Raw genomic sequence first — 26537 nt, forward strand, 5'->3', positions numbered from 1 at the left:
TAAATGGAATCTCCATACTGATTTCCATAGATTGAACTAGTTTGCAGTCCAACCAACAACGTAGAATTCCTTTTTTTCCACAACCTCACCAGAATTTGTGAGTCCTTCATAATAACCATTCTTACTGAATTAAAGCGCAATCTCAGTGTTGTTTTGATTTGCATTTGTCCAGTCACCAAAGATACTAAACATTTTCATGTACTTATTCGCCATTTGTAGTTCTCCTTCTAAGACACGTGGATTTATTTCAACTGCTAATTGATTGGGTCCTGTCATAGTTACTTTCCTGTTGCTGGGACAAAATAGTCAACACTCATCACTTAAAGGAGGAAAGATTTATTTTGGTTCATGAATTCAGTCCATCATCAGCTGACGCCAAAGCAGAAAAGGCATGGTGGAAGGTCCTACATAGAGAGTAGCTACTCATTTCATAGTAGACAGGAAGCACAGAGAAGCAGAGGAACTGGAGAGGGAGATAAACCCTTCAGGTCATCCCCGAAGTGACCTGCCTTCTGACTAAGTCCCGACCTCTTAACAGCACATTCTGCTATGAACTGCTCAGGCTTCACTTTATTTTTCCTTTAGAATTATTTTATTAAATCATAACTGCACAGCAGGTTCTTAACTCTACACGTGCACTTAAATTTTTAAAGAAAAAATGATATGTCTTATTATACCATGATCCTGGCTAATAGCTTCATACAACTGAGAAAAACATTTTAAAAGGTTTCACATGTCATCTGAAACTTGACAATTTAACATTACCAAAGAAAGAATGCTTCTTCACTCTTACAAAGCCCATTAGAAAAAAACAACAGCTAAAAAGCTAAGAAATTTTCTTAAATGAATTTTTTGCAACCCTTCCTCCATAGGGAGGTAATGGGTAATGTTATTAAATAATTCATATGACTCTCTGCATCAATTCTGTTGTCTTCTCCAAAATCACTGCATATTTATGCATGACTGAGAAAAGAGTTTCCTTAACACTGGTTTTTTTTTTTTTTTTTTTTTTGAGACAAGGTCTCACTATGTACTTCAGGCTGGCCTTGAGCTTACTATGTAGTCCAGGCTGGCCTTGATCTTATGGAAATCCTCCTGTGTCAGCCTCCTGTATGCTGGGGATACAGGCACACACCACCACTCCTGTAACATTCTTATTTTGATAACCTGAAGCCATTCTGTTACTTCTAGGCTCTCATCGTCTCCTATTTGTACAGTGATACCCCTGGAAAATAGGAAGAAGCTCTGTATCAGAGTCTTTCACGAAAATCCCAGCTTCCTCAACTGCTTCTTGGACCATAGTTTCCTGCATCATATGATCCCCATGTTCCTGTTAAAACCACGGTTTCTTCTCCTCATTGGATCACAGTTAGGTTACTGGTTCTAATCTCGAAAATAATTATAATTTCCACTTCTGTAATTTCCTCCTCCATAGTTGCCATAACCACATACATAGCCCCCACCATGGTTTCCACATCCTGATCCTTCACCAACATATCCTCCATTCCCTCCTCCATAATCAAGGCGACTTCCAAAATTACCACCTCCAGGTCCTCCTCCCTGCTCATTATAGCCATTTCCAAATCCAAATCTACTTCCATATCTTTCAGATCCTCCTCTAAACTTGTTTCCTGGTCCTGGTCCTGGTCCAAAATTTCCACCATCACAGTGCAAATTCCCCAAGCCAAAGTTGCCTCTACTTCCTCTCCTAGAACTTTAGACCTCTTGCACTTCTGGTCTAGACAAAGCTTTTTTTACTTCTGCATAATGACCATTAATTGAGTGATCTTTTTGCAATGCAATTTTATCCACAGAATCATGGTCATTAAAAGCAACAAAGCCAATGCTTCATTTGTTTTTAGGCTGCCTATCAGTAATTACCTCAATAATATCAATTTTCCATATTTTTCAAAGTATTCTCTAAGGTGATGCTCCTCATCTTTTGTAACTCCACTAACAGTCTCTTCCCAGTCATGAGAGCCCCTGGCTTTCCAGCCAAAGTCCCACTTCTAAACACATATTGGTTCTAGGGAACATTCTAGATCTAAACCATAATATTTTGCCCCTCACCCTCAAAAGACTCATGTCTATCACTTTATGCAAAATGTGTTTATTATATCTCTAAGATTCACCCAAGCTTTAACAATGCCAGCACTGTTGAAAAGTCCAGTCCAAAGTCTCCTCTGAGAATCAAGGCAAACTCTTAGCTGTGAGACCGTGTAAAAATAAAATGTAAGTTAAATATATGCAACATACAATGGCACAGCATAAACATTCTCAATCCAAAAGGGAGAAATATATGGATAGAAGGAATAGGACTAAAGGCCAAAACCCAGCAGGGAAAATATTAAATCTTGTAGTTCTGCATTCAGCACCTGAGGCAAACTTTGATGAGATATGTACTCTAAAGGGCTGGGGTGGCTCTGCCTAACAGTATTATCCCCACATGGCCTCTCTCACTTGGGTTGGCTCTGCTCACTGCCTATGGCTTTCTGCAGTAGATATTCCACGTTCTTGAATCTCCAATTTCCTGGAGTCTCTGCTGCACATTTGGCTTCATTCTCACAGCTCCTGTCCTTTAGGGGGACACTCTCTGGCCTCAGACAGGTTCCCTTGGCTCATGCATGCAGAGGACTCTGACTGACTAGATGGCTGTGGAGTGTGAAATGAATCCCAGGGACCAACTCCCTATGAAGCCCTTCTGGAGCAGATAGAGTAGGGGCTCTCTTTTCAAATGAACACTTTATAGCTTTATACCCTTGAGATGGCTGAAGTTGCTTGGGGTTGTTCTTACATCCTCTATATTATTCCACTGGTGACAATGTCTATTTGGGGTGCCAGCACTATGCTCTTTTTGTTACTGTAGCATTGCAGTATGACTTGAAGAGGGGTTCCAGATAGACTACCAAGCCTTCCTTGTTTCATTTGCAAATAGTACTATGCTTGGTTTGAGATGCATGCCTGTGGGCATGACTAGGTGGAGGGGATTTTTTTTTTTTTTTGCCTCTGTCCTACAATAGGACAACTTCAACTGTGTTGGGAGTGGAAGGGCACAGTGTGTCTAGTCAAGTGCACAGTGTTCTGCTGATCTGAGAAGGAGCCTTTTAGTTCTGTGCCCTTCCTCCCTGCAACTGCTTATGTCTGCTCTTTCTATATTGCCCCAACCCACCACACAGCCCCTTCTAGGTATGCTGTCCCTCTCTGGTTTGCAACCTTCACCAAACTCTCAATAGCACTCCACAGAGTCACCACCCAGCCTGTAAACTCAGTTGTACCTAGGACTTATAACACTCAGCAACTTTTGGTTGGGTGTAGGAGAGTTCCATGTGGACTCCAAAAGGTATGCAGTGGGCAGGATACCCGAAAGGCACAAAATTCACTAGTATTGGGTGGAGCAGTGGAGGAATCCCTACTTTGGTGCACTCAAGTATCTTATTCTCTCCCCTCAATCACACTGGTTGCAACTGCTGCCCACTTCTGCCACCCACTGAGCCATGGCTCTCTCAAAGTCTGGTTCCAGGACCCTGACCAGGGCCGTAACCTTTATTTTTGTGTTCCCAAGAGCCTGAAGTCATTCACTCTTGGAATGAGAAGGGAACAAAGACAGGTGAGCTTTGGATGGTGAAATGATTACTAAGCCAGATGCCAATCACTGCAGCTCACTATGGAAAATAAATGTTATTTTCCATATTACATGTCAAAAGAAAAACATTAGCTACATTAAATTGAACAGAGTTTAGCAGAAATAATGATTTGCTGGTGGATCAGCCCTCAGAACTAGAAGAGGTTCAGAAAACCGTGGGCTGCTATGTGGGCAGGAAAACTTTAGGAACAGAAAATGCACATGAAATACAGAAATAGCTTGATTCGTTACAGCTTGGCATTTGCCTTATTTGAACATGATTTGATCAGGTGGGCACCTATGATGGACTAAAGTTTGACTGATGCAATTAGGTAGAGGTCAGCTGTTTCTTACAAAGACATACTTCAAAATTAGGCAGTGAGTTTAACCTATATATAGGTTGCAATTTATTACATAGGGACTCAAATTGCCAGGCATCCTCAGGCCAAATTTTGTTTCTGTTGAAAAAAATTCTTTTATTAGCACATATTTTCAGTGCATAATGATTACATGTATTGTGGGGAACTGGTACATGTACATAACACATCTCAATTCTTCCCTTCCACCACCCTTTTTATGTTATTTGTTTGCCAGCATTAGATTAATCTGTTTATCTTATTAGGCCTTATAAAATTAGTCATCATATATACAATATTAGCAACCAGGCTTGCTGGCAAAAAGCATGTAAAATGCATAAACAAGCATATTAAATCAAGGTACACTTTCAGATACATTGTCCAAGCTGGATTATAATAACTGATTTTCACTCTCACTCTTTTTTTCCTATTATCTATCTTTTATTTTGCACTTTATTTATATATTTTCTAGTATAAGAGAAACCATGTGATATTTAGGTTTGTGGACCTGATTCACTTTTCTTAATATTATGGTCTGAAGGTGCAATCAGTAAAAGACTCGTGTTTATCTTTCTTCATTCTTATTTATGGCAGAGTAGGACTCCACTGTGTATAAATACGCCATTAATTTTCTTTATCCACTTATCTATTCATGGATATATAGGTTGCTTCCAAGATTTAGCTATTATAAATTGTGCTGCTACAAACATGAGTATAAATACATCACTGTGGTGTGATGCCTTTAACTCTTTTGGGAAGATACTTATAAGGGGAATAGCTGGATTGAATGGAGCCTCTAGTTTTAGTTTCTTGAGGAATCTCCATATTGATTTCCACAGAGATTGGACCAATTTATACTCTAACTGGCCATGAAGAAAGGTTCCTTTCTTCCAAAAGCCTCATCCACATGATAGCCATTCTTTCAGTAGTGTGATGAAATCTCAGTGTTGTGTTAATTTGTATTTCTTGAAGGCCCAGCAATGTTGCATATTTTTCTATCTTTTATTTTAAAGAAAGAAAATTAATGAAAACACAAACAAAACAGCACAAAAACAATAAAAATGATACAGAATTTCAAACAAGGTGATAGGAAATTAATAATGGTTGTTGTATTACATATTGTTATCTTCAAATTGGTTACTCAGATAACCAGATACAGGCATGTAAGATCGATCAAACAATTAAACATTAACTGTTCCTTTCAATAAACCAGTAGAAAACAGCAGTACCATTATCTTAGCTATCTTGTGTATACATATATATTTTTTTTCCCTTCCTACTTTCTTTCCTTTTTTCCCTCATCCCACTTGTTCTTTCCTTTTTTCCCTCATCTCACTTGTTCTTTCCTTTTGAGCAGTTCCTTTCCCTTTCACAATATGTATTGTACCTTTCAGATTTTATTTACTTTCAGGTTCTTACACTAGGGAGACAATGTGATGTTAACACATGTGAGTCTGATTTATTTCACTTATGAGTATGGTCTCTAGTTGCATCCATTTACCTATAAAAGCCTCAAGTTTATCTTTCTTTATAGTTGAGTAACATTCTATTATATAAAAATACCACATCTTTCTTATCCATTACTCAGTTGATGAGCATTTGGCTTGTTAGCTACTACAAATTGCGCTGCTATAAACATGGGTGCACATATATTGCTGTGGTATGATGTTTTTAGTTCTGGAAAAATACCCAAAAGGGAAATAGCTGGGTTGAATGGGACCTCTAATCCTTGTTTACTGAGGAATCTCCAGACTGCTTTCCACAGTGGTTGCACCAGTCTACACTCCCACCCACAGTGGAGAATGGTTCCCTTTTCCCCACAGCCCCTCCAGCATTTGTTATTGGTTGATTTCTTGATGATAGCCATTCTTTCTGGTGTGAGATAGAACCACATTGTTGTTTTAATTTCCATTTCTTGAATGACTAATTATGTTGAACATTTTTTTATGTATTTATTTGCCATTTGTATTTCTTTATCTGAGAAGTCTGTATTCATCTCAGATGCCCATTTTTTATTGGGTCTTTCAATTTGGGGGGCCTAATTTTTTCCAATTCTTATATGTTCCAGATAGAAGTCCTTTGTCTGAAGGACAGTTAGCTAAAATTTTTTCCCAACTCATAGGTTTTTTTTTTTTTACTCTGTTGATTTCTTTTGATCTGCAAAAACTTTTCAATAAGATGAGATCCCAGTTGTTGGTTATTTGAAAAATTTCCCATGCAGTTTGGTTTTTGTTCATGAACTCTCTGCCTACCCCTATGTCTTCAAGATTTCTACCTACTTTCTCTGCCGGTAAATTGAATGTTTCTATTTTAATATTTAGATCTTTAGTCCATTTTTACTTTAGTGCATGGTGATAGACATGGGTCTAGTTGTAATGTTGCATATTTTTCATGTATTTATTGGCCATTTATACTTCTTCATCTGAAAAGTGTCTGTTCATTTCAGATGCTTATTTTAGACTGGATCTTTAAATTTGAGTAATCTAAATTTAATTTATTTGTATATTTTAGATATTAGTCTTTTGTTTGAGTGGTAGTTGACAAATTGTTTCCCATTTTGTAGGCTGTCTTTTCCCTGTGTTGGTGGTCTCTTCGGCTGTGCAGAAGCATTTTAATTTAAAGTGACATCATTTGCAGATTCTTGGTATTTCCTGGACAACCAGGTTTCTGCTCAGACAGTCTTTGTTATCATCTATGTCTTCCAGAGTTTTACGTATTTTGTCTTCCAGGAGATAAAAGTATTTCTGATCTAATGGTTAAATCTTTCATTCATTTTGATTTTACTATAGTACATGGTGAAAAATATGGGCCTACACTCAACCTTTAGCATGTTGGATAGTTAGTTTTTCCAGTACTATTTGTTACAGAGCCTGTTTGTTCCAGTAAAAAGATTTGGCTCCTCTGTCAAAGATAATGTAGCAGTATGTGCCTGGAGTTGTTTCTGCAGCCTTTATTCTGTTCCATTGATCCACAAGTCAGGTTTTTTTGCCAATACCATGCTATAACTTTGCAGTACAAGTTGAAGACCAGGACTGTGATGCACCATGCCTTGCCCTTGTTGCCCAAATTTTTTGCTATTCTAGATCTCTTTTGGTTCCACAGGTATTTTAGGGTTGCTTTCTCTAGTTCTGTAAGAAATGCTATTGATATTTTTAATTGCATCATGTTAAATCTGTATAATAGTTTTAGGAATATGATCAATTTGACCATATTGGTTCTACCTTTCCAGGAATAGGAGATATCTTTTCATTTCCTGATATGCTCTTTGATCTCCTTTTCCAAGTACTATGGTTTTCTTTGTAGACATATTTCACTTCCTTGGTTAGGGTAATTCCTAAGTATTGCACATTTCTTGATGCTATTGTTGAGAGTATTGTTTCACTAAGTTCTCTATCATTGAGTTTATTATTGCCAATAGGAATGCTATTGATTTTGAAGTATTGACATTGCATCCTGCTATGCTACTGAACTTGGTTATTAATTCTAGGGCTATTTGGGTGGAGTTTTGGGGGTCTTCTATGAAGAAGATCATAGCAAATAATAATTTAACATCTTCCTTTCCATCCATATTTCTTTGATTTTTTTCGCTTGTCTAATTGCTCTAGCTAATGTTTCAATAACTATATGGAACAGTAGTAGTGATAGTAGACATCCTTGTCTTGTTCCTGATTTTAGAGAGAAAGCATTCAGTTTCTCTACCTTTAGTATGATTCTGGCTATTGGTTTCTCATAAAGGGCTGTTACTGGATTGAGAAAAAGACTTTCTATTCCTATTTTCTTCAGTTTTTATCATGAATAGATGGAATTTGTCAAATGCACTTCTGATTCTATTGAAACGATCATATAGTTTTTGTCCTTGCTTCTGTTTATATCATGTAATGCAGTTACTGACTTGTATACCCTGAATCATCTGTGTATCCTAGGAGTGAACCTTACTTGTTCATCTTGTTCCTAATGTATATTTTTTTCTTTTGTTTTGTTTTTTTTCCGGTACCGGGAATCAAACTCATGATGTCGCGCTTGCCAGGCAGGTGCTGTACTGCTGAGCTAAATCCCCAGCCCCTCATAATGTATGACCTTTTTGATGATTTGCTGCATTCTCTTTTCCAGTATCTTGAGGATTTTTTCGTCTATGTTCATTAAAGAGGGAGGCCTGAAGTTCTCTCATTTGGTCATGTCATTTTCTGGTTTTGGAATCACACTAATACTTGCTTCCAGGAATGAATTTGGAAGTACTGTTCACCTTTTGATTTCATTGAAGGATTTCAACTCTTTTCCAAAGTTCACGCAGCATGTGGCAGTAAATCTGTGGGGGACTTGGCCTTTCCTTAGTTGCTAGATATTTTTTATTATTTCTTCAATTTCATTCACTGATACTTGATTCTTCAGGATTTCATATCTTCCTGGTTCAGCATTGTAAGTTCACATGTATATAGGAATTTATACATGTCTTCTGAATTTTCCATTTTACTGGAGTACAGGGTCACAAGATAGCTACCAATAATCTGGATTTGGGAACAATCTGTTGTGATTTTCTTCATTTCTATTTACATAGATTTGGGTCTTTTCTTTCGTTATTTTGGTAAACTTACTTAAGAGTTTGTCTATTTTGTTTAACCAACTTTTCAATTCACTGATTCTTCATATTTTTTGTCTCAATTTCATTAATTTCTGTTCTGACCCTTATATTTTCCTACCTCATCCTAGATTTGAATTTGGATTGTTATTTTTTTCTCTGGGACCTTGAGGTGTATTATTAGGTTATTTATGTTGGTTCACTGTGTTTTTCTCACATGGGAATTTATCACTATAAACTTCCTTCTTAAGATTCATTTCATTATGTCTCATAGGTTCCACTATGTCACTGTCCTTTGATTGTAGAACTAATTTCTTCTTTAATCTGTGACCCACTGACTATTCAAGATGGTTTAATTTCCTTATTTTTGCATAGTTTCTGTGGCGTCTTGTGCCACTGATTGCTAGTTTCATTTCACTATGATATAATAATAAGCATGGGAAAATTTTGATTCTTTTTCATTTACTTAACCATGCTTTATTGGCTAATATGTGGTATATTTTGAAGAAAGTCCCATGTGCTGCTGAGAAAAATGTATATTCTGTTATTGTTGGATGGAACACTGCAGATACATATTATATCCATATGTTCAAAAGTTTGGTTCAGCTCTGGTATTACTTTGTCGATTTTTTTGTCTAGTTGATTCGTCATTTGATGATGGGATATTGAAGTCTTCTATTAGAATTGTACTGGTGTTTGTCTAATTTTTAATGTCCATTAATGTTTGTTTTATGAACTTGAGTGTGCTGGTATGTGGTGAGTATACATTTATAATGGGTAACACTTCCTGTTGAATTGTTACCTTAAACAGTATGTAGTGAGCTTCTTTGTTTCTTCTGATCAGTCTTTGCTTGAAATCCACTTTATCTGAAATTAGGATAGCAAGTTCTGCATTTTTCTGGGTCACCATTACATGGAATAGTTTTCCATCCTTTGATTTTTAATCTGTAAGTTTTTTTTCATGAAATGTGTTTATCATACTGATATTGTTGGGTTTTGTTTCTTGATCCATTCTGCCAGGGTCTTCTCATTAAAGAATTTAAGACCATTCACACTGAGGTATTGACTAGATATGACTGAGAGATATTGACTTATTTTTGTCACTGCATTATTTTATTTTGCTGATTTCTTTAATTTTTCTTCTTGCTTAGATGTTCATCCTGCAAAGTGTATTCATTATTTTTGACTTATTGCCCTTCTTGGCTTCATCTTCTCTTCCTAAATATACTTGAAAGATTTTTGTAGTACTGTTTTGTTGGTCCTAAATTTCTTGAGATAGTCCTTGTCATGGATATGCCTTATTTCTCTATCAGTTTTAAAGGAAAATTTTGCGGAATACATAAGTTGGAGTTGGAAGTTATCTTTTAGAACTTGACACATTTCACTCCAACCACTCGTGGCCTTTAAGGGCACTGTAGAGAAGTCTGCTGTTAATTCAAATGGGTTTAACTTTATGTGTGATTCACTGCCATTCTCTAGTAAATTTTAATATTCTGTCCCTGTGATACTTCTGTTACTTTGAATATAATGTGACACAGACATGTTCTCTTTTCATAATGGCTATTTAGGATTCTATATGCCAATACTCTTGAAATCCTATTTGGGATTCCATATGCCTCACTTATCAGTATGTTTCTTTCTGCATATTTGGGAAGTTTTCTGCCATTATCTCTGTGACAAGGTTTTTTACGCCATTTGTGTTGTCTCCTGATTTCTCACTTATTCCTGATTCTTAGGTTAGTCTTCTTTGTTTTATCTAGCAGTTGGTGGATGCATTTTTATGTTCTCTTGTTTTTAGTGTCTTTGAGAATTTGGTCTTTGAAGGTATCATTGACTTCTAGTTCTGAAATTCTTTCCTCACATTGTTTGATTCTGCTGCTCATACTTTCAATATGATTTTTAATCTGGATTTCTGACTGAAACCTTTTCATGGAGTCTAATTCTTTGGCTCATTGATCATTTGTGTTTTATATCATTTTGTTTAGCTAATCTAACATTTTATTAGTGTAGTCTGAGAGCTCTTGCATCCCTGTAGTTATTATTTCTATTATCTGTTTAGTTATATCTTCTCAAATCCCACTAAGAACCTCTTTGCACTGTTTTCTAACCTTGTGTCTTATGCTTTTGAGTACTTTGGGTGTTTGGCTTCTGCTATTATGCCCTTCAGCGCCCCCTGGATTAGCTTTGAGGGAATTGGTAATTATGGGAGGCATTTTGTTGCCCTGTCTTCTCATTTTTCTATCATTTTTGTTAGTCTTGTTTTGTGCTTAACTTTGTGGATGCTTATGCTTTAAAGATCTTATTACTTGTATAGATATCTCTTTACTTACTTTTCAGTGATATACTCTGGGTATGGCTAATTTTAATCTTTTGCCATGGCTCCAAGATCTGACCACCTTGTTTAATTTGGGAGGGGAGGATGCAGTGCAGTTAGTCCAACAACAATGTTGTCTAAGAATGTACTCTAGTATTATTAATGTCAAAAATGTAATCTGAGTATTATCTTACAGAGAAAGTGACAACTGTGTGACCTTGTTAATATAGGTCAAATTAGCTATATCAAAGACAAACTGGATATTAATATACCATAAGAACCAACTATGTACTACTTTTCATCTAGAAAAAACCTCCACAATTATGGTGTAAACATTAAGATAACCCAGGTACTGACTTACAGCTAAAATGTACTAAATGAGACAGTTGCATCACTGCTCTTAGCAGAAAATAAGTCAACAATAATAGTACAGAGTTAACTAGCAAAAGATTAACAAAGTTTTATGCCTATATTATTAAAAATAGAAGGTTTGAGCATGTGGGAATGCAAGACGAAAACTCTGAAATCTTCAACCCTATGATACCAGAAAGAGAAGAGAGAAGTCGTGCAAAGCATCTTACTTGGGAGTACAAGGATGTATATAGAATTAGATAAAAGTAAGAAAAAAAACTGGCAAGAAATAAAAGATAAAGGAAAAGAGGGAGGAGTTCAACATGGCTGACCAGAAAAGGAGTCATATCAGAGAAGCTCAGGAAAGATCCACTGAAAGCAAGGTATCTGGAAGGTGGGAGGGGGGCCTTCACACTGAAATCAAAAATTATTAGGAAAGCTGATAGATAGATCAAGTCAAACAAACGGACAATTTAAAAAAGGGAAGTGGTGCTGTTGTGACAGGTCAGAAGTCCTTGCTCCCTACTCCATTGGAGAGTTGGAGTTTTTGGATAGTGAGACAAAAATGTCTGAGGGACAATCTAGTCCTCCAGAGACAAGATTCCTGGGATATAATTTATGTTGTGGACTCTTCCAAACACTGGGGAAAGCACCATTCTTATGTTCTCTGCTGTAGCACAAACTATGCTGAGGGGACCCCTCCCCTCCACCAGGATCAGGCCAGAGAGGACATATACAGATAAAGGGCACCCTGAGTTGGCTCAGCTCACAAACCTGCTCATCCAGCCAGCCAGTCCATTCACTCTTGTGCATGTGCATGGTCTCAATACTCTGCACCATTCTAAATAGATATTTTGCCTAGAGGGCCTGCCAAGTCATTGACAAGTGCACACAGATTGGCTGGTACTAGTTCTGCAGCCTGCAGGTCAGCTAAGTCATGGGCAGTCCATCAGAACATCCTAACGCAAGTCCTGAATATCTTCTGGTTACACAGTCACATGCACTAGTCCTAATCACAGACTGATATTGAGTTGGCTCTGTTTCTTCTGTGTACTTCAGTGTACCACCCCAGTCACAAGAGCATACACCCATCAATGGATAACATGGGGTAGGGTACCTGCAACTAGACTACAAAGGGGAATTGTTCAGACTCATATAGACTTTGTGGCATAATACTTAAGGAATTGGAGCCACTGCCCTCCCTTGCAGAAACTCTGCCAGTGCTCACTGAGAGCTAGGGACTTCTGTCCATACCCTAAACAGAGCAATCGAGTCTGTGGACCCCAGCAGGTGGGTACACACCAGGCAAAGAAACTGTAAACTTCACAAAGTGAGGATCTGGTTACATGCTGCTGTCATTTCCCAGGCTTTCTGGCAGAATGCTTGTTACAGGCTAATCACCTATACATTCTCTTGTTGGAGTGTTTAAACTGAGTACCTGTCAGAGGTTTTTTTTTGTGCTGTATTATTTTGTTTGATTTGGCATGGTTTGGTTGTTTTTATGTTTTATTTTCTTTGGTTGGTTTTATTAGATTTTTTATTTGGTTGGTTTTTGGTTTTGTTTCTTTTTCTTCTACTTGTTTTGATGTTGTTGGTGTCTAGTTTCTCTCCTCTTCTCATCTCCCTATCTAGTTTATTCACCTGAAGATCTCACAGCAGCCGCAGACATAGCTTAGTGGCATAGTGCCTGCCTGGCAAGCATGAGGTCCTGAGTTCAATTCTCGGTACAAAAAAAAAAAAATCTCACAGCAATTCTATTTCTTAAATTCTTTCACAAATAAAATTAACAACACATTATCTCTTCTTGTTTCTAATTTGCCATATTCTGCTTGCTATCTCAATCACTCCTACCTTCTATATCAACCCACCATCCTCCCATATTGTTATTTTCACTCTACTGCCATACCTAGTCTTCTCTCCCTCTGAAGTTTTTCTTTTCTTGTATTGCTTTTTAAAATTTTCATTTAATTCTTCTTGGTGTAGTTTTAAGTTCTATCACCCATTATCTTGTTCTCCCATGTTTTATATTACTGTTTTTTTTATTTTAAAGAAAAAATAACAAAAACAAAGACACAAACAATAAAAAGATATAGAATTTGAAAATAAGATGATATGAAATTAACAATGATTGTCATGTTACACATTGTTATCTTCAAAGTAGTTGCTCAGACAACCAAATATAGGCATATATTACTTTGTTTTATTTGTTTGATTAAGGCTCTCTCTCCCTCTCTGTTCTTTTCTCACTCTTTCAATTATTTTCCTTACTGTTTTATCCTTTTATCTCTATTCCCTATTAATTACCCTTTTCCTTGTTGATTTTGTCTGTTATTGTTATATAATACTATTAGTTTTCTCTTTGTCCTTAATAGAATTATTTATATCAATTTTATTACCTTCTTCCCATTTTCCATTGCTTAATTTTTTCAAAGTCATTTTTCTTTCTTCACACTCCCATGCCCACACCTTATCTATATTAGTATAATCACTTACTTCTATGAATCTATAGTTAAATGTATCTTACTAGAGTTGACCACTATTCTAGAGTTGAACATTATGGAGGTAAAATATCTAGTGAGTAGTTATGTACTACATAAATATCTGCCTTATCTTAGAGATCATACTATAAATATATATCTCATGTCTATGGTTAAAGGTGATGCCTTGTTAGTTATTATAGTTATTTTCTGGTCTGTATTTCAGATTATTGTTTCTGATTTTACTACTTTATCCAAGGTGACATAGTTGTTGCTATCAATTGGTCTTCTCTGTATGCCAATATCTAGATTGTCTGGGGGTCACAAACAATACTACATTCCATTGCCAAAGAACGGAGTACCGGGCCCACAAGCTGAAACCTTCCCTCCCTAGTAAAGAGAGATAGTAGGATCCTTGGACAGATCTACAGGCCACCATCTACTAGCTATGCCTATAGGACACATCTAAAAAGTAGTGATTATCTAAAGAGGTCTCAATACTAATAATAAAATACCCCCAATAAGCAGTTTGCAAGCCTAAACACAGAAGACAAACAAAGAAAAATAGGAAATGAGAAAACACAGAAGTAAAATGAATGCAAAAGCCTCCAACTCCCTCAAAGCAATTCCAGGGGGCATTGAGGGGAAAGAAATCAAAAGTCATAAAGCAGAAATATCTAAAATGGTAGCAGCGAAAGTAACACAACAGATGAATAAGATACTTGGTGAAGGACAATTAAAGAGATGATGACTGTAATAAAATAAATGATTAGTGAGTCCAAAAAACATAGTGATAAAAAATAGAAGAACTAAAAATAAGAGATAGAAACCATGTAGGCCCAACATAGAAAAGAACTGGAGTCCATATAAAATAGTCTCAAGCAGAAACAGAAGATTAAAAACTCTATTGAAAGTACATGGAGCAGAATTGGCCAATATGAGAACAGAATACTAGACCCAGAAGATATGGCTATGCTTCATGATTAACTAACGAGAAATACCTAAAAATGGAAACGTATTATGAAAAATCCATCCAGCAGCTGTTAGATAATACAAAGAAAGAGTAATCTAAGATTAATAGGAATCAATTAAAAACATCAAAAGATAGGGCAAAAGGCATAAAAATCCTGTTCATAGAAATAATAGCAAAAGCTTTCCAATCATGGAAAATGAATTTGACATATACAAAAATGAGGCATATAGAACTCCAAATAGCAAAACTCTACACTAAGGGCATATAACACTTTAATTAAGTTAAACCCTTGCTAGATTGGTGAACCCTAACTCCACAAAACTTCAGTTAACAGCTAAACACCCTAAACAACTGGCTTCAATCTACTTCTGCCTAAAAAAAAAGAGTGGGTGAGAGAAATCCCAGCAAGATTGAAACTGCTCCCTTGAATTTGAAATTCAATATGAATAATCACCTCAGGGCTATGGCAAAAAGAGGCTCACCTCTGTCTTTAGATTTACAGTCTAATGCTTTCTACTCAGCCATTCTACCTAATTATGTTCATCCACTGCTGATTATTTCTTATGAACCATAAAGACATTGGCATGCTATACCTTCTATTTGGTACCTGAGCTGGTATGGTGGGAACCGCACTTAGCCTATTAATCTGGGCCAAGTTAGGCCAACCAGGAACACTACTAGGTTATGATCAAATTTATAATGTCATTGTACCACTCACACATGTGTTATAATTTTCTTCATAGTAATACCTATTATGATTGGAGGATGTGGGAATTGACTAGTTCCCCTAATAATTAGAACCCCTGCTATAGCCTCCCAATGAATAAATAATATAAGCTTCTGACTCCTACCCCCCTCATTTCTTCTCCTTACATCATCAATAATTGAAGCTGGGGCAGGAACTGGATGAACGGTCTACCCTCTAGCTGGAAACCTAGCACACGCAGGTGCCTCTGTTGATTTAGCAATCTTCTCACTTCACCTGGCAGGAGTTTCACCAATCCTCAGAGCCATTAATTTCATTACAACAATTATCAACATAAAACCCCCTGCCATAACACAATACCAAACACCATTATTCATTTGATCAGTTTTAATTGCAGCCGTCCTTTTCTTATTATCTCTCCCTGTTTTAGCTGCTGGGATTACAATATTATTAACAGACCAGGGTGGACAGGGAAGCAGTGCGGGAGAAGCCCCTGGCCTCTGTGGACCTCTTCTTTGGCGGGTGAGGCCTGTGCCTGTGCTCTACCAGCTCCTGGTGGATGGGGGCAGCTTGGGAGCAATCCCAGGCTCTGTGGACATCTCAATTGGGAGGTGAGGCCCGCCCTCCCTCGACCAGCTGCCTGAGGACCCTGGAGCAGCAGCCCCTCTTTGCCTACCTTTGGGTTCATGCTGAGGCCCACACACTTTCCATCAATGACCTGGAGACCCTGGTACTGAAGACCAGCACTCCCCCACTATCACAGTTGTGGTCTGATCCATGCACCCCACCATCTGCCTGGGGATCCTGGTCCCATTGGTCCACTGCCCTCTACCATCTGACATCCAGGTTAACCAGGGTCCCTAGAGACCTTCCATGAGCTACCTGGGAAGCGTGTGGCTCAGCACTTTCCTTCTGACATCCAAAATGAAAAGATGTAGGAGCAAAATGCAATCTCAGAACACAACTCCTCCCAGAACAAGTCCAGGAGACACCGACATAGGAGAACTTGGAAGTCACACACCTGAAATCTCTGAAATGACTCCACCTGAGGTAAAGAAACAACTCCATCAGGCTGTGGAAGAAATCAGATCAGAAATAATCTCCCAGGTAAAAAAAGAAATGACATCAATAATGAAAGAACTGCTCAGCACATCTAAAGAAGACATACATAAAAAAATAGATGAGCATAGGAAAATGATGGAAACATTAAATGAACAATACAGGATAGAACTAGAATGCATGAAACAGATTCAAAGAGATATCCAGGAAATCAAAACTTCCATTGAAAGCTGGAAAAATCGCTTGAATGAAGCTGAAGATAGACTTTTCGATCTTGAGGACAGCATTGCAGCCAACAACTGTGAAAGGAAGGACCTCTTAAAAGTAACAAAGAACCATGAAATATCAACTCAACAACTGCAATGATGCAAAAGGAGGCAATGTAAGATTAACAGGCATCAATGAAACAGCAGGAGTCAATACAAATGACATAAAAAGAATATTTGCAGAATAGCAGAAAATTTCCCAAGTATGGAAAAAGGATCGGACATACAAGTAAGTGAGGCATATAGAACCCCAACCAGCCATAACCAAAATTAAAGGACAACAAGACATATAATAATCAAGATTCCAGATATCCAGCAAAAGAAGAGAATATTAAAAACTGATAGAGAAAAGGAACAGATCACCTATAAAGAAAAGCCCATCAGAATCACCACAGATTTCTCAACACAAAACATCAAGTTAAGAAGAGCTTGGAGTGAAGTATTCCAGGCCCTAAAACAAAATAATCTCCAACCCAGATTGATGTATCCTGCAAAACTATCCTTCAAATTTAATGGAGAAATAAAATATTTCCACAACAAAGAACAACTGAAAATCTTCACAAGTGCCAAACCTCCAACACTACAAAGAGTACTGAAAGATATTCTAGAAAGACACAGAAATGACCACAATTCCAAGAAGAACAATAGTAAGGAACCACCTCATAGAGTAAGCAATTAAACAGACAGTAAAAGTAGGAAACCACCAATAGGTAAATAACATGACAAATATAAGCCAGCACATATCAGTTATAGCCATTAATGTAAATGGCTTCAATTCACCAATCAAAAGAAGCAGACTGGCAGAGTGGATCAAGAAACAAAATCCAACAATATGCTGTATACAAGAAACACATTTAACTCAAAAGGAAATTCATAGACTGAAAGTCAAAGGATGGAAAACAATCCTCCATGGGACAGGAACCCAGGAAAAAGCAGGGGTAGCTATCCTATTTGCAGACAATGCAAACTTCAAACCAAGAATGATCAAAAGAGATAAAGAAGGTCACTACATACTTGTTAGGGGAAAACTTCAAGAGGAAGAGGTAACAATTAGAAATATGTATGCACCAAACATGGGAGCACCCAAGTATATAAGACAAATCTTAATAGACATAAAAAAACCAGATGACTAACAACACTATTGTAATAGCGGACCTTAACACCCCATTGACACAAAGAGATAGGTCAACAGGACAAAAAATTAGCAAAAAGACAGAAGAATTGAAGAAAACTTGTAAACAAATGGACTTAGTAGATGTTTACAGAGTGTTCCATCCCGCAGCATGAGAATACACATTCTTCTCAGCTGCACACAGGACTTTCTCTAACATAGACCACATACTAGCCCATAGAACAAGCTTAACTAAATGCAAAGGAATTCAAATCATCCCATGTATACTATCTGACCATAGTGCAATAAAATTGGAAATCAACAACAAAAGGTACCACAGGAACTCCATAAACACATGGAAATTAAATAATAGCCTCCTGAACAACCAATGGGTCACAAAAGAAATTAAAGAAGAAATTAAACAATATCTGTAAGCAAATGAAAATGGTAATACAACCTACTGGAATCTGTGGGATGCACTGAAAGCAGTCCTCAGAGGGAAGTTTATAACGGTGAACTCATATATCAGGAAAAAAGAACAACAACAAATAAATAGGCTAATGCTGCACCTCAAATTTTTAGAAAAAGAAGAACAAGTCAAGCCCAAAGCTCAAAGAAAGGAGGAAATGATAAAGATCAGGGCAGAAATAAATGCAACTGAGACAAAGAAAACACTACAAAGAATTAATGAATCAAAGAGTCGGTTCTTTGAAAGAATAAATAAAAGTGACAATCCCCTCGCCAACCTTATCAAAAAAGGAAAAGAAAGACTTAAATTCATGCAATAAGGTATGAAAAAGGTGAAATCACGACAGATCCTATAGAAATTCAGAAGATCATCAATACCTACTTCAAAAATCTTTACTCCCAGAGGATGGAAAACACAGAAGAAATGAACAGATTATTAGATAAGTATAAATTACCAGAGTTGAATCAAGAAGATACAAAAATCTTGAATAACCCAATATCAATTATGGAAATTGAAAATGTTATTAAAAACCTACTGGGAAAGAAAAGCCAATATCCTGATGGATTCACAGCAGAATTCTACAAGACATTCAGAGAAGATTTAATGCCAACACTCCTCCAACTTTTTAATGAAATTGAAAAAGAAGCAATTCTCCCTTACTTATTTCTGGAGGCAAGTATATTGATACCAAAACCAGAGAAAGACCCAACCAAAAAAGAGAACTATAGACCCATCTCCCTAATGAACATCAATGCAAAGATACTCAATAAGATACTAGCAAACAGAATTCAACAAATAATTAAGAAGATAATACTCCATGACCAGGTAGGATTCATCCCAGGGATGCAGGGATGGTTTAATATATGCCAATCAATCAATGTAATACACCATATCAACAGAGCCAAGGAGAAAAATCATACAATCCTCTCAATAGATGCAGAAAAAGCTTTTGACAAAGTCCAAAATTTATTCATGATAAAAACCCTACAGAAAATAGGAATCAATGGTCTTTACCTCAATCTGATCAAAGCCATCTATGACAAACCAACAACCAACATCATACTAAGTGGACAAAAACTAAAAGTTTTCACTTTAAAATCAGGAACAAGACAAGGATGTTCACTGTCACCACTCCTATTCAATATAGTTCTGGAAACATTAGCCAGAGCAATTAGACAAGTGAGAGAAATAAAAGGAATAAGGATAGGAAAGGAAGAAGTCAAATTATCATTATTCGCAGACGACATGATACTGTATATGGAGGACCCCAAAAACTCCACCAGAAAACTCCCAGAATTAATCAACACATTCAGTAGTGTAGCTGGATACAAAGTCAACACTCAAAAATCAATAGCATTCCTATACACAAACAACAAACATACTGAGAAACTAAGGAAACCATACCTTTTACAATAGCATCCAAAAAATTAAAATATTTAGGAATCAATCTAACAAAAGAAGTAAAAGGTCTATACACTGAAAACTACAGTATTCTGTAAAGAGATTGAAGAGGATTTCACGAAATGGAAAGATATTCCTTGCTCATGGATAGGAAGAACCAACACTGTGAAAATGGCCATATTTCCTAAATTGCTGTACAAATTCAATGCATTTCCAATTAAAATAGCACTAGAATACCTCACCGATCTAGAGAAAACATTCCTAAAATTCATCTGGATCCAGAAGAGACCCAGAAGAGCAAAAGCAATCCTGGGCAACAAAGACAAGGCAGGCAGCACCACAATCCCTGACTTGAAATTACACTATAATGCTACTGTGATAAAATCAATATGGTACTGGCAAAAAAACAGACCTGAGGATCAATGCAAGAGACTCGAATATGCAGCCACAACCACAAACACATTCAGCCACCTTATCTTTGACAAAGTGGCCCAACAACTTTCTTTCACTGAAAGAAAGACAGCCTCTTTAATAAATGGTGTTGGAAAAACTGGCTAACCACATGCCAAAGACTGAAAATAGACCCACGGCTATCACCATGCACCCAACTCAAGTCAAAATGTATTGCAGATCTAAATATTAAAACAGAAACACTAAATATACTGGAAGAGAAAGCAGGTAAAAATCTTGAAGACACCGGAGTAGGCACAGAGTTCATGAATGAAAGCCACACCACATGGGCAATGCTTCAAAGAATCAACAAATGAGATCTCATCTTTCTGAAAAGATTTTGCACATCTAAAGAAATCACTAGCAAAGTAAAAAAAAGTTCCCACAAATTGGGAAAAAATTCTAGTTCACTGTCCTTCAGACAAAGGACTATTATTTTTACATAATGGAATATTACTCATCTATAAAAAAAGATAATCTCGAGGCTTTTATAGGAAAATGGACACAAATAGCACCATATTCATAAGTGAAATAAATCAGACCTGCATGTGTAAACAACGTATTATCTCACTAGTGTGAGAACCTCAAAGAGTGACTAAAATCTAGGAGGTACAATAGACATTGTGAAAGGGAAGGAAACTGCTCAAAAGGAAAGAACAACTAGGATGAAGGAAAAGAGAAAAGAGAGAAATATATATATATATATATATATATATATATATATATATATATATACTACTGACTTTGATTGCTCTATTGAAATGAACAGTTAATGTTAAAGTGTATGATCAATCTTACATGTCTCTAATGTGGTCCTCATGATACCTGAGTATCCAAATTGAGGACATCAATATGTAATACAACAACCATTGTTAATTTCCTGTCACCTTGTCTGAGATTCTGTATTTCTTGTATTGTTTTTGTGTTATTTTCTAAGTGTATGTGTGTTTGTTAGGATGTTTTCATCCTTTTCTCTTTAAAAAAAAAAAACAGATCGGAACTTAAACACCACTTTCTTCAATCCTGCAGGGGGCGGAGGTCCAATACTTTATCAATACTTACTCTGACTCTTCAGCCATCCCAAGATATATATTCTTATCCTTCCAGGATTCGGCATAATCTCTCACATCGTTACATAATACTCTGGAAAAAGAGAACCTTTTGAGTACATAGAGATAGTATGAACAATAATATCAGTTGGTTCCTGGGATTTATTGTATGAGCTCACCACATGTTCACTGTTGGCATGGATGTTGATACTCGAGCATACTTTACCTCTGCCACAATAATTATCGCAATCCCAACCAGTGTAAAAGTATTTAGCTGGCTAGCCACGCTGCATGGAAGAAACATCAAAGGATCTCCAGCTATGTTATAAGCTGTGGACTTTGTCTTTCTTTTCACTACTGGGGGGCTTCCTGGCATTGTCCTAGCTAACTCCTCATTACATGACACATATTATGTAGTCTCACACTTTCACTATGTGTTATCAATAGGCACTGTATTTGCTATCACAGGAGGGTTTGTACACTGATTTCCACTTTTCTCAGGTTATACTTTAAACTATACATGGGCAAAAACTCACTTCTTCATCATATTTGTGACAGTAAACTTAACCTTTTTCCCTCAACATTTCCTAGGATTATCCGGAATGCCACGACGATACTCCGATTATCCTGACGTATATACATTCTGAAATACCATCTCATCCTCAGGATCATTTATTTCTCTAACTGCTGTAATAGTAATAATCTTCATAGTTTGTGAGGCCTTTGGATCTAAACAAGAAGTGACAACAATTGAATTAGTTTCAATAAACTTAGAGTGGCTACATGGATGATCTCCTGTATATCATACATTTGAAAAGCCTATCTACATTAAAGCTCAGTAGCAAGAAAGGAAGGAATTGAGCCCCCCAAAACTAGTTTCAAGCCAGCTCCATAACCTTTATGACATTCTTGACAGTTAAGATATTAGTAAAAATATTACATAACTTTGTCAAAGTTAAATTATTGGTTTAACTCCAATATATCTTTATGGCGTATCCTTATCAACGAGGCTTTTAAGACACTACTTCTATTATAGAAGAGCTACTACATTTTCATGATCATACATTAATAATTGTTTTTTAATCAGTACACTAGTGTTATATCTCATTTCACTAATATTGTCTACAAAACTCATACTAACATGATAGACGCACAAGAAATTGAAACCATTTGAACAAGTTTACCAGCTATCATCTTAATCCTAATCACCCTGCCATCCTTGTGAATCCTTTACATAACAGATGAAATTAATAACCCTTTACTGACAGTAAAAAGTATGGGCCATCAATGATACCGAAGCTATGAATACACTGACTATGAAGAATTAAACTCTGATTCATACATAGTTCCTACAACGGAATTAAAGCCTGGAGAATTATGACTTCAAGAAGTTGATAACCGAGTTGTCCTTCCAACAGAAATGCCGATTCGTATATTAATCTCGTCTGAAGACGTACTTCACTCATGGGCCGTCCCGTTCTTAGGACTAAAGACAAATGCCACTCCGGGCCACCTAAATCAGACACTAATCATTGCAACCTGGTTTATTCTATGGTCAATGCTCAGAAATCTGCAGATCAAATCAGTTTTATACTCATTGTCCTAGAAATAGGACATTAAAAATCATTTGAAAACTGATCTTCTTCAATGCTATAAGTCACTATGAAGCTAGTTTCGCATTAACCTTTAAGCTAAAAATTTGGGAATTAGTTCCCCATAATGAAATGCAGCAGCTAAATACGTCAACCTGATTTATTACTATTTTATCAATATTTATTTTACTATTTATCTTTCAACTAAAAATTTCAACACACTCATACATGCCTTACCCCCAAACACTCTCTCTAAAATCTATAAAACAGGAAATACCTTGAGAAAAAAAATGAATGAAAACTTACTTGCCTCTTTCGCCACACCTACACCAGCAGGACTACCTATCGTGGTCCTCATGATCTTATTTCTGAACATCTTCTTCCCATCACCTACCCAATTAATTAACCACCATTTAACTACATTCCAGCAATGGTTAATTAAACTGGTCCTAAAACAAATAATACTAATTCACAGCAACAAAGGGTGAACCTGATCCTTAATATTAATTTCTCTAATTCTATTTATTGGCTCAACTAATCTCTTAGGCCTTCTTCCCCACTCCTTCACTCCAACAACACAACTATCCACAAACCTAGGCATAGCTATTCCACTTTGAGCTGGAACAGTAATCTTAGGGTTCCGTTATAAAACCAAGGCATCTTTAGCCCGTTTTCTCCCACAAGGCACCCCAATCATGCTCATCCCTATGCTTGTAGCAATTGAAACAATTAGCTTATTCATCCAACCAATAGCACTGGCAGATCGACCAACCGCCAACATCACTGCAGGTTACCTGCTCATGCATGTAATCGGGGGTGCAACTTCGATCTTAATCTCTATTAGTCCCCCAGCAGCCTTGGCAACCCTCATTATCTTACTAACAATCCTTGAATTCACTGTAGCATTAATTCAAGCCTACGTCTTCACACTCCAAGTTAGCCTCTACTTACATGAGAACAGCTAATGACTCACCAATCACACGCCTGTCACATAGTAAATCCCAGCCCTTGACCACTAACAGGAGCACTATCAGCCCTACTACTTACATATGGATTGGTAATATGATTTCATTTTAACTCGAAAAATCTATTCCTAAGCATAGCATCCAACATTCTTACTATGTATCAATGATGATGTGATGAAGTACAAGAAGGAAGCTACCAAGGTCATCATACAATAATTGTTCAGAAGGGTTTGCGTTATGGAATAGTTTTATTCATTGTTTAAGAAGTGTTCTTCTCAGGATTTTTCTGAGCCTTTTACCACTCAAGTTTAGCTCCTACCCCTGAGCTAGGAGGGTGTTGACCACCTACAGGAATTTTCACTATCAACCCCCTAGAAGTTCCGCTTCTCAATACATCTGGCCTCCTAGCTTTGGGAGTCTCAATTACCTGATCCCATAATAGTGTAACAGAAGGAAACTGAAAGCAAATAATTCAAGCCCTTATCATTACTATTATCTTAGGGGTTTACTTCCCCCTTCTACAAGTCTCTGAGTATTTCAAAACCTCCTTTGCCATCTCAGATGGAATTTATGGCTCCACATTTTTCATAGCTACAGGCTTTCATGGATTATGTGTAATTACTGGATCTACATTTCTCATAGTCTGCCTCCTCCTATAATTTAATTACCATTTCACATCAAAACACCATTTCAGATTTGAGGCCGCAGCTTGATACTGGCACTTTGTAGACATAGTCTGACTTTACCTCTACATCTCTATCTATTGATGAGGCTCACACTTTCTTGGTATAACAAATATAGGTGACTTCCAATCAGTAAATTCCAAACATAAACAGTAAGAAAGTAATAAACATCTTTATCTCACTCTCACCTAACTACCTTCTGACTATAGTACTAATCACAATCGCATTCTGGTTGCCTCAATTAAATACTTATACAGAAAAAGCTAGCCCGTATGAATGCGAATTTGACCCCACAGAATCTGCACGACTACCATTTTCCATGAAATTCTTTTTAGTCGCCGTTACATTTCCCCTATTTGACTTAGAAATTGCTCTTCCTCTCCCACTCCCATGAGCCTCTCAAACTACAAATCTAAAACTAACAATCAGAGTCTCCCTGACACTAATCCTAATCCTGGCACTAGGATTAACCTACGAATGGTTACAAAAAAGCCTAGAATGAGATGAATATGGAGATTAGTTTAAATAACAAATGATTTCGACTCACTATGTTTTAATACATAAGTACCAAAATGTCTCCAATTTCTCTTAACCTCATTGCCACCTTTACAATCTCATTCTTAGGTATAATAATCTATCGATTCCACATTATATCATCTCTACTGTGCTCAGAAGGAATAATATTATCCATGTTATCCTAAGCTCCCTAACTACACTCAATTTACATTACATGTCCTTTTCCCTTATGCCTATAATTCTACTAGTATTTGCTGCCTGTAAAGCAGCCATCAGCCTAGCCTTACTAGTAACAATCTCGACCACATATGGGTTAGACTATGTACAAAACTTTAACTTACTACAATGTTAAAAATCATTCCTACAATCATACTCATCCCTATAACCTGATTATCTAAAGGCCCTATAGTATAAATCAATTCAACAACTTACAGCCTAATAATCACATTAGTTAGCCTGTCATATTTGAATAAACTCGACATTGTTGGCCAAAACTAGTCATTCAAATTCTCCTCTAACCCTTTAACCTCCCCATTACTCATCCTAACAACCTGATTATTACCCTTAATAATTATTGCTAGCCAACATCACCTAAGCAAAGAAACACAGAACTAAAAAAAAAAACCACAATTTATTCCTCATTCTACTATAAATTTTCCTAATCATAACATTCTCTGCTACAGAAATAATAGTATTTTATATTTTACTTGAAGTAACCCTAATCCCTACATTAATCATTATTACTCGATGAGGAAACCAAACAGAATGAATAAAAGCAGGCTTATATTTCCTATTCTGTACACTAATTGGCTCACTACCCCTTTTAATTGCCCTTATTTACCTGCAAAACTCACTAGGGTCTCTAAACTTTCTTTTATTTACCTACAATAAACTTCTGTTATCTCCAACATGATCAAACAACTTAATATGAATGTCACACACCATAGCTTTTATAATTAAACCGCCCTTATACTGCCTACATTTATGACTGCCTAAAGCACACGTAGAAGCTCTAATTGCAGGCTCCATAGTCCTAGCAACTATCCTACTAAAGCTTGGGGGCTATGGAATAATATGAATTTCACAACTCCTAGAACCTTTGACAAACTTCATAGCATACTCATTTATCCTCCTGTCACTATGAGGAATAATTATAACCAGCTCTATTTGCTTACGACAAACAGACCTAAAATCCTTAATTGCATATTCGTCCGTCAGCCACATAGCTCTGGTGATCGTAGCTATCCTCATCCAAACACCATGAAGCTTTATAGGCACAACCACCCTAATAATTGCTCATGGCCTAACATCATCATTATTATTTTGTCTAGCAAACTCAAACCATGAACATATCCATAGCCAAATTATACTGTTATCCCAAGACCTACAAAGAGTCTTCCCTCTAATATCAATATGATGAGTCCTATCAAGCCTAACTAACCTTGCCCTCCCACTACTAATCTAATCAGAGAGTTATTCATTATTATATCAACTTTCTCTTGATCCAACCCTAGGATCATTCTCACTGGACTTAACATACTTACTATGGCACTATATACCTACCTACCCTATTTATGTTAATCTCAACACAACAAGGAAAA

General features: G+C 36.8%; 1 pseudogene; it reads right to left on the reverse strand.

Moving 5' to 3' along the window:
* Positions 1 to 1280: 1280 nt before the first annotated feature.
* The window catches only part of LOC102025943, a 47268-nt pseudogene continuing 22011 nt past the window's right edge, over positions 1281 to 26537 (reverse strand).

This window comes from Chinchilla lanigera, unplaced genomic scaffold (genome assembly GCF_000276665.1).
Source record: "Chinchilla lanigera isolate Chin_1 unplaced genomic scaffold, ChiLan1.0 scaffold00142, whole genome shotgun sequence".
NCBI classification, from domain to species: Eukaryota; Metazoa; Chordata; class Mammalia; order Rodentia; family Chinchillidae; genus Chinchilla; species Chinchilla lanigera.